This window comes from Leopardus geoffroyi, chromosome A1 (assembly GCF_018350155.1).
Source record: "Leopardus geoffroyi isolate Oge1 chromosome A1, O.geoffroyi_Oge1_pat1.0, whole genome shotgun sequence".
Lineage (NCBI taxonomy): Eukaryota > Metazoa > Chordata > Mammalia > Carnivora > Felidae > Leopardus > Leopardus geoffroyi.
Genome location: NC_059326.1, coordinates 225,190,265 through 225,200,275, shown reverse-complemented (window position 1 = coordinate 225,200,275; position 10,011 = coordinate 225,190,265).

Sequence of the window (10,011 nt, the reverse complement as noted above, 5' to 3'; positions counted from 1 at the left end):
TTGCTCCAAATGTAGAAACAAGACCCAGGAAGGCATGTTTTTTCCTGTGTGAGATGGTGACAGCAGTGATACAGCATTTGGTGACAAAGCATTTCTGTGCCCTATTTCCTTATATGATCATTTGATTATTTAAGGGCCCACATATCCATTCACCATTCACTCGCATGCTCTTAGAAGGAACGTTTCAGAAGCTACAGTAAATTATTCTACACATCACATTTCTGCATAAAGATTGGCTTATGGAACAGCTTTTTGGACACTTTTCATTTTTTATTACATTTACGACTTTTATAATAAGTCCCTACCTATACGAGAAGTGGTTGTGGGCAGAGGGCGAGGCGATTCAGGGAACACTTGTTAAACATGCCTATAAAAGCCATTGGCATCAAAAGGGGTGAAGGCACAGGGAAGAGCAGTTCTTAAAAATACCCACCGAAGTCTCCTGTCAATCAAAGAAAGTGAGATTGCTATTAGGCTGGCGATCAAGGAGGTACATCACACCAAAACCTCATCCTTTTTTTTTTTTTTAACTTTTTCAAGATTTTATTTAAATTCAAGTCAGTTAACATACAGGAGTAGAATGTAGTGATTCATCACTTACACGCAACACCCAGTGCTCATCCCAAGTGCCCTCCTTGATGTCTATCACCCATTTAGCCCATCGCCCCACCCCTGCCCTCCAGCAACCCTCAGTTTGTTCTCTGTAGTTTAGAGTCTCTTATGGTTTGCCTCCCTCTCTGTTTCCATCTTATTTTATTTTTCTTTCCCTTCTAATGATTCTAAAGCTCACCTCCTTAGTCATCATGATGACTGTCATGTTTTCCTCATTCTGCTCTTTATCTCCCTGGTTATTTACTTTGTGTCTCTCTCTTCTCATACATCATTCTTTTCCCTGGACTGATTTTTTTTTTTTTTTTTATAGACTCTCTGCTATTTCCTTTCCAGGCTGCATTTTAAAACCCAAATTCAGATATGAAACACATCCTGTCATTCCTGACAACTACTTCCTCAAATACTCCTTTCATCTTTACAACCTAACTGATGTTTTCTATTTACGATTAAATCTTTCTCCTCCGCAACTCCCCTCCCTGGTAGAATTCAACATAAGAAATGCTACTTAGAGTAATGATTGACCTTATTCTCTCCCAACTTTCTTATGGTTTACTAGAAAGCATTGGGGGGGCGGGTAGCGATAAAAATTGCATAAAGCACATCATGCTAAAAGTTTGTGTAACTCAGCATACATACACATCATTGATTCAAAAGCTGACATAAAGCCAAACCTCGACTTACCTTATAACCCATCATTTTGTACTTCTAGATATTGACCCAGTTGACCTGAGAACTTATGCCCACACAAAAGCCTTAACACCTGCACATGAATGTCCTTAGGGGTTCTATTCATAATGGACAAAACCTGGAAGGAGTCAGTATGTCTTTCAAATGATGAATGGAGAAACAGATTGTGGTACATCCATACAGTGGAATGCTATTCACCAATAAAAGGAATGTACTGTCAAGCCATGTGAAGACATAGGTGACTCTTAAATGAATACAGTAAATGAAAGAAGCCAGTGTTAGAGTGTTATGCACTTTATGATTCAGTTATATGAGATTCTGGAAGAGGAAACACTGAAGAAACAGAAGCCAAATCAGTCATTGCCAAGGAAGCATGTCTGCTATCAGTCAAGTCTTGGCAGGATGGCAGGCTTGTGAGACACCATGAGCCAGCTAAACTGTACCCAGGGTGTCTGACCCACAGAAATTGTGATATAATAAGTGTTTGCTGTTTTAAAACACTAAATTTGAGGGTGATTTGAGGGTGATATTGTATGTAACATTAAAACCAAGTCACAAGATAAGCTTTTGCTTTCAAATAGGAAAGATGATATTAAAATGTTGTGAAAATACTTTTGTCCTGGGTTAATACATGTTAACAGAGTTATCTCTGGAAACAGGAGTGTTGAAATTAGACATAAAGTATGTTAGGCCTTCTGCTCTTTCAGAATAATAATACTTTTCTATATGGACTGTATTTCAAAGAGAATTCCTTAACACATGAGTTAATCTATTGCATTTTCGTGTGATTTCCGCCCAAATTAGTGCTGACTCTCCAATCATTAATACAAAAAAAAAAAAAAAAAAAAAAAAAGATGCGTCCTTAACATGCAATAGGACAGAATAAATGTTTGGTTTTGCCTTCTGATTATTCCTAGACGTGTCTGCATTTTAACCCTACAACAGGAACAGGGTTTTTTCACATGATGGTGATGGATTGGAAGGGAAGAAAGAGGTGATTCTAGATAAAGAAATCAAAGAGCGTTATTTAAACTCAGAGGGGGAAATAAAAAATCAAATAGAGTCTGAGTTTAAAATGTCAAGCTGTAATTTGTCTGGTTCCTCTTGCTCATGTAACGTTCAAAACGTCTCCCTCTATTGGACTCTTTTTTTCTCTACAAATGTGGCCCATTTTGTATATAGATATTTTCTTTTGCTAATGTTCCCTCACATGCACAGATCAATCTTCACACGTTCTCACACTCATTTTGCCTTTTTTGGCATGTGTTCTGTTTGCCTGCCATATGTAACCATCCCTGCAACATTTCCAGACCCGATTTGAAGTTTGAAAAATATCCTTCTCTCTATTCTGCATTTTTATGCCTTTGAAACTTTGCATAAGTTTTCTCTATGAAAATCTGACTGATCTTCTTTTTTCCTTTTTTTTTTTTTTAGCTAGTGAATTTTCAAAGAAGAGTTTCCTCCTACTTTTTATCATTTTGGGGCCTACTCTGAGTTCAGAGAATACAAAAATGTAGCAGTGTTTCAGAAATCTCTTTCAGGACGCCTGAGTGACTCACTTATTTTGGCTTCTGACTCTTGACTTTGGCACAGGTTGTGATCTCAAGGTCAGGAGCTACAGCCCCGTGTCTGGTTCTCTGCTGGTCATGGAGCCTGCTTGGGATCCTCTCTCTCCCTCTCTCTCTGCCCCTCCCCAGCTCATGCTCTCTCTCTTTCTCTCAAAGTATTTAAGTGAACTTTTTTTTTTTTTTTAAAGACATCTCTTTGTAGGAGTGGGAAGGCGATCCTGATAGATTGATTCTGTCTTCATAGGACAACTGGGTTAGATCAGAAAGTTCTCGTCTAAACTTTCCAGCTGACTCTTTGTGCATGAATCTCCCTTGGGTCAAAAAAGATATTGCCACCAGTGACCATTTTCTACTTAATAACGGTTTGTCACACGGGAGATCTGACTTAATTTGTAATTAATAGAAGGGTCTTTGGAGTGATTGCCTCAGAACTGAAAGTTTGTTGCCTAATTTATCTGAAGACTCTCTGTGGATGCAAGCAAACTCTCCTGTCCCAGTTTGTACCTCCCATTAAGTTCCAGACTAGGGGAATGGTTTATGTGGTTACTGCAGTTGAACCTTCTTTGTCCATCCCTATACCTTATCCATTTTCTAATTACACAGCCTAGAATACTGTTCCTTATCTCCTTTGCCTGACAAACACATACTTGTTATTAAAGACTCCCGGTAAACCTCATCTCCTCCTTAAAGTCATCCCCGAACACTCCTACCTCCTACCGCCTAAGGAAGTAAGGGCCCCCATGACTCTGCTCCCATAGAATCTTCTGTATGAGAATAGAGCATCATCCCTCTGTTTGATAATATATTTGTTCTCTCTACCTCTCCACCATAGAGTGAGCTCCTGTCTCACAGGCAGTTAATAATGTTCAACTCTGTCTCAGCGACACCTAGCCCTGGGTCTGGACAAATAAAGAGATTCAACATACATTTGATGAAATAATAATTGAATGAACACACGAAATAAATTAATGAACATGTAAGGGAAGGAATCATTGCATTGTTATGTATATCAAATAATGTCCAATGCATATAAATGAACTCATTACATGTATTAATTAGTCAACTAATTATGTACATGAACGAATCAATCAAGTTTATCAACTTAAGACCATCAAATCAGTAAGTAATAGATATCAATTAATAGATTATGTTCACATTTATCTTACTGAATAAATCAAGGAGAAAAAAAAAACAAGTGTATAAGATGCATATATAAACTCTCCCACCTAACTGAGGGGATTTTGTTTTCTTCCCTGGTATTGACTGGATGTTCATATCCCTTAAAAATTCACATTTTGAAACCTAATCCCCAATATGAGGGCATTTGGAGGGAGGCCTTTGAGAGTACCCTCATGAACGCTATTAATGCCCTTATAAATGAGACTCCAGAGAGCTCTCTTGCTCTAGAAGGTGAGATCTCATCAGACACCGAACCTGCCAGTGCTTTGATCTTGGACTTCCCAACCTCCAAGATGGGGAGAAATACATTTCTGTTGTTTCTAAGCCATCCAGTCTATGGTATTTTTGCTACAATAGCTCAAATGGATGAAGACATTTTGCCTGTGTTCAACAAAATGAGTTTTATTAGAAATATAATTTACTCAATGTTAAGACAGGAAAATAAAGAAGAAAATAAGCAAGAAATTATTGGGAGGAAAAGTACTGATAAACCCAGTGCTGTACCTGATATATTTTTTATATGTTTTTCATGTAGTTATAATTATGTTTTACCAATTTATATGCCATCATTAGAATGGCCGTACTAGTCTCAGTGTAACAGGTGGTCCCAGTTTCACTTGTTGAAATCCACCAGCCAAAGACCATAACACATCTGAGTAGAGTGAGTAGAGCTCACCACGGTAAGGGAGAGTTGTCTCCAGAGGAACTGTAGAAGTCTCAGCAGACAATTTTGGCAAAGGTCTATTAAAGGATGCGGGCTTCTTTGGGGTGATTCGAAGCAGGGCTTAAAGAAGAGGTAGGCCATTTCTGAATTGGATACGGTCAGAATTCAGTGGCAATTCAGGAATTGGCTATGTTGGCGATTCTTTCTAGGAGATCAGGAAATCAAAACAACGCTGGATGTCAGAGGTAAATAACTAGTACAAAGGGGGTTATTTAGTTATGTTCTGTGGTTGCTGAGTGTCCTTGCCTCTGTCGTCTCAGACTCTGTCACCGCCATGCCTCCCCAATGAGTGTTGATGTTTCATGTATGCTGTTTATGATAGCCTAGTTCTAACTGTCGGCTGGTAAGGGCGATTTTCACTTTCTGAAAATACTTACTTATTGTTGGACACTTCGGTTTTCCACTTCTTCAATTCTGTGATGTGATATGCTGAGCAGCATTATATATATAGTATTTTTTCTTTTTTTGAATAGGCTCCCAGAGATGTCTGTTAGCATCAGTTTGTGCTCGTTTTTCTTTTGATCTCTCTCTGTTACCATTATTCTCCTGCCAAATTCCCACCATTCCAGTTTGAACCAGCAACACTAATCGATGATACTCTTCCTCCATCATTATTATGGATTGCATACTTTAAACATGACTTAATAGGCAAAAATGGAAGATGATTTTTAACTTACTTGAGTTCTATAAGATTGAATTTATTTTCCATGTGTCTTTATGAGTTGCATTTACTTTTTTCAAATTATCTGTTCATGTTCTTTGTCAATTAGTTGAGTCCTTATATTTTTTCTTTTCTTTTCTTTTCTTTTCTTTTCTTTTCTTTTCTTTCTTTTGTCTTCTCTTCTCTTCTCTTCTTTCTCTTATTTTCTTTCTGAGAGAGAGAGAGAGAGAGAGAGAGAGAGAGAGAGAGAGGATGCTTGTATGGGGGAGGGGAAGAAGGAGAGGGAGAGAGAGTATCTTAAGCAGGCTCCACACCCAACATGGATCCTGACATGGGTCTCAATCTCATGACTGTGAGATCATGATCTAAGCTGAAATCAAGAGTCGGATGCTTAACCGACTGAGCCACCCAGGTGCCGCATAGACCTTACATTTCTTAAAAAAAAATTTTAAATGTTTGTTTATTTTTGAGAGAGAGAGAGAGAGAGGCAGACTGCAAGCAGGGAGAGGGGAAGAGATAGAAGAAGACACAGAATCAGAAGCAGGTTCCAGGCTCTGAGCTGCTAGCACAGAGCCCAACGTGGGGCTTGAACTCACAAACCGTGAGATCATGACCTGAGCCGAAGCCGGACGCTCAACTGACTGACCCACCCAGGTGCCCCTAAACCTTACATTTCTTATTGAATCTATATTATATCTTCAAGTAATAAGCTGAAAATAATTTTTGTAGTCTAGTCTAAAAACAATTTTTAGCCTATCAAAAATTATATATGATCCAATTGGTCAGTATTCTTCCTTTGTACTTGTTACCATGCCCTTCTTATTTTCATACATCATTCCATGCTTCCAAATTTGATTCTACTATCAAATTGAATTCTTCAATCTACCCATCATTATTTGGAAAAAATGGGGAAAACTGCATTCCTAGAATATTATCTACTTAATTTCCCATCTTGCATCTTGTTATTTTCCTATACAGAGTAGCATCTTTGGTCCACCTTTCATATGTGTTGAGACTAAAACTAAATATTTGATATTTTTAGAAACAGTGTATTTGTAGACAAAATACTTGAATAGTTTCTTCAGGGCAAAAATTGCAGTTGTTGGCAGAAATCACAACAATAGATACTGTGAATGAATGAATGAATGAATGAACAAACGAGCACAAAAAAGGAAATTACTATCAATCTGCAACAAGAGGCCAAGGCAACATTTTTGAGTTGTATGCTTCTTTACAAAGTTAGTGAGTTTAAATTCCCCAAATAAGACAATGGTGTTTGACTTTAAGCTGCTAAACTTGTGGTCATTTGGTTTGCAGCAGTGAAGAATGTATTAGTTTGTGATTTTCCCAAATATTGTTCGTGGGAACACCATTTGAAAATCAGGAGAAAGACGCTTCCTGAAAGAAGAACGTACTTCAGCGGTCCACGCATTCGACTTTTTGTTTTTGTCACCTTGGTTTCGGTTAACATGGCAAAATCCTAGACACCAAGTGTGCCTTCACAAATGCTTATTGAATCACATAATCCATAGGTAAAGAAAAAAATTTAAATGTTGATATTTCAGCTCTTTGTCTCTCCCCAAGTGGACTTACAAAATTAACTGAATATAAATAGAAGAAAACCCCTCAAACGGCTTAGAGCATCTTCCCCTTTATCAGTTCTTTTGTGCTGACTTTTGTATCTGGTTGTGGCTTCAGGTAAAAAAAGGAAATGTACCCAAGGAAGCATATGTTTTAAATTGCTGTTCAGGTTTTATTTTAAATGTTTTAATAATTATTTTAAGTGTTGAGGCATTTCTGGTACATGTCACTTTAAATACTGAATCCTAATGTCCCTGCATATACATACCGAAACGTATGTGTATTTCATACATATGAATGTAATTTTATGCATGAAGCACGTATAGGTTTATATATATATTTAACATTTATACCTTCAGAATATATTATATAAGATACATATTTAATGTCTATGCCTTCAGAAGCATAAACATTTTATTTCCCCTGATTTTGAAGGCTATGCCTCCCAGAAATCCTCCCTGTGAATACGATGCGTTTTATTCACTTACGACAATGTTGTGACATCAATCATGTCCTGCAGTAGGGGCTGCAGCCATTATGTTGCCCGGTACTTTCCCTGTAATTATTTTTCAAGTCATTTCCAGAGTACTTCATTAAATGTTTTTAATGCCACTATGGGGAATCAGAAAATAAATTAATTCCATTTTCCAGGGCTTTTAAGAAATGTAGCTTTATTTTAGGTTGAAGTTAATTTTGTATTGCTACCTTTGTCAGAGGCATACAGGGTAGTACTTTCTATCTTTTGAAGATAAGGATTTCATTGTTGCAATCTAGGAAAAAATGCCTATACCAGTGAAGTCTCTCTCTCTCTCTCTCTTTTTTTTAATTTGGCATGGGAGGGAGGAAAAGCAACGTTACCATTCCCTCTCCCATATGCTCCAACTTTTATGTCTGTTTTGCCATCTATTCCATTAACCTTATGATTAATGAAAGTCTCCAGAATTTTAAATACCTTGAAAGGGAGCCAACGCCTGGTCTTCGGAGGCTATGTTGAAAATAAACAACGATAAAAACGGGGAGATGCAGGCTTTTGAAGTCTTTAAAGACACTACCACTGTGATCTTTGTACCACGGTGCAGAAAAGAGGACAGCATTTCACATTTCTGGCATTACTAACGACAACACAGCCACTGAAAGCGAGCATGAATTTCTGGGAGTAGCATTAGGATACAGGGCTCCTGCTGAGCTCACCAGTTCCTTGCTCTGCACAGCTGCCTTCTCAGCTGGGGGTTTTTAAATCAGCACAGTGAGAAAAGATAGCAATGGCCATGATGCATCTTCCTCCCTATGAGAAAAAGGTAATGTTCAATTAACGCTTCAGTCTTCTGTTTTCCAACGGATTTATTTCTGTCTTTTGTTTGTATGTTTTGCTTTGGATCTTTTTTTCTTTTTCTTTTCTTTTTTTTTTTTGGTGGCGGTGGTGGTGTTTCTTTTCATTCCGTGGGATAAAATGCTTAAACTAAACATATCTGTGCTTGCAGTTATGGGAGAAGGATTCTGAACTTCTCGTGGCTGTGCAGACATCAGTAAGAGTTGGAGAAAGTATACATTTAAGAAAACGTATACATTCCCACCCACAGGATATTAAGGTATGATCGCGCTCACTTAGCTATGCCTGCATGTAACAGTAAAACGATCACAATGGAAAGAGTTGAGCCTGTTTTAGAAGTATTTTCATAAATGCAACATTTGATTTGTTGAGAACACCTACATTACTTCACCTTCTGCTGTATTGTGGAATGGTGCACACCACGGTGTTTGTTAACGGGAGTCTGCTTTAAGGCTGGTTGGGTTCCTAGCAGCAACAACAACAGCAACAATAACAACAACAACAACAGCAACAACAAGGGGTTAATCGCAATAAAGCAACGCTTTCAATTTCCAGCCACAGAGAAATATATTCTCTTCGTTTATACTTGTTACAGGTTGTGTTTGCAATTGCATAGATAGAAAGTAACCAACACGATTTGGTAGAGTCTCACTCTCCACAGGGTTATTTTGTTCTATGTTCTTACAGACAAGCCCACAAGGGTTCTGAGTTGTGCTCTTCTTTTCTCTTTGAGAGCAATTTGTTTTTTAAGCCCACGGTGATTTGAAAAAAAAAAAAAAAAAAAAAAACAGAGCTATGTGACACGTGTACCTGTGCATGCGTGTGTGAGTGTGTGCTCAACGCTGCCTTGGGTCTTATGAATTTCCTCTCAGATTTATATTAGCCTTCTGGTTAGAAAGATCAACACTGTTGAGCTTGAATGATGTTCTTAAGAATAAAGTTCAGGGATCAGATGCTCGTTGGAAACATGTCAACTTAGTTTTATTTTAAGGTTTGAACCCAAATATCGATTGCTACCACTTTAGTAATCACTCACTATAAAAGCTGCTCAGCAACTCATTTTATAAACATTTATTATGTGCCAGGCACTGGGCTTGGCAACAGAGGCAAAAAGATAAACAGGGGGTTCTCACTCTCAAGACATTTATAGTCCAATCCTCTGGATCAATGAGCTATTTTCTGAACAAGGATCTAATATTTCATTATATTGCTGTAAATCTCCTGTTGGAAGGGAAGCTTGCAAAATCTACTGAATGCCACTCGGAGTAGAATACTTGCCTGGTAGGTAAATGGAAGGACTCGTTTTCACCTATGAAAGCAACGGCTGTTTTTTGGCCAACAGTACTGTGCAGGCAGTGTTGGAAACGCTCGGGAGACACAAACAAGACGAGCACAGCCTTTACCATGGAGCTTGCCTTCTAGCAGGGACCACGGATAAAGATGTAGCATAAACTTCCACACTTGTTATCAGAAAAGTGAAAGGGCAAGGGTGACCTAGAGCTTGAATTTACTGACTTCATACCTTAAACATTCATCTGGCCCACTTGTTTTTCATATTGGACTATGATGACCCAAAGGCAAAGACAGAGCTCCTACAAATGTTCACATGTACCTTCATAATATGTGGAAATGGCTTTAAAATCAGACAGCAAATTGTTTCTTACAATAT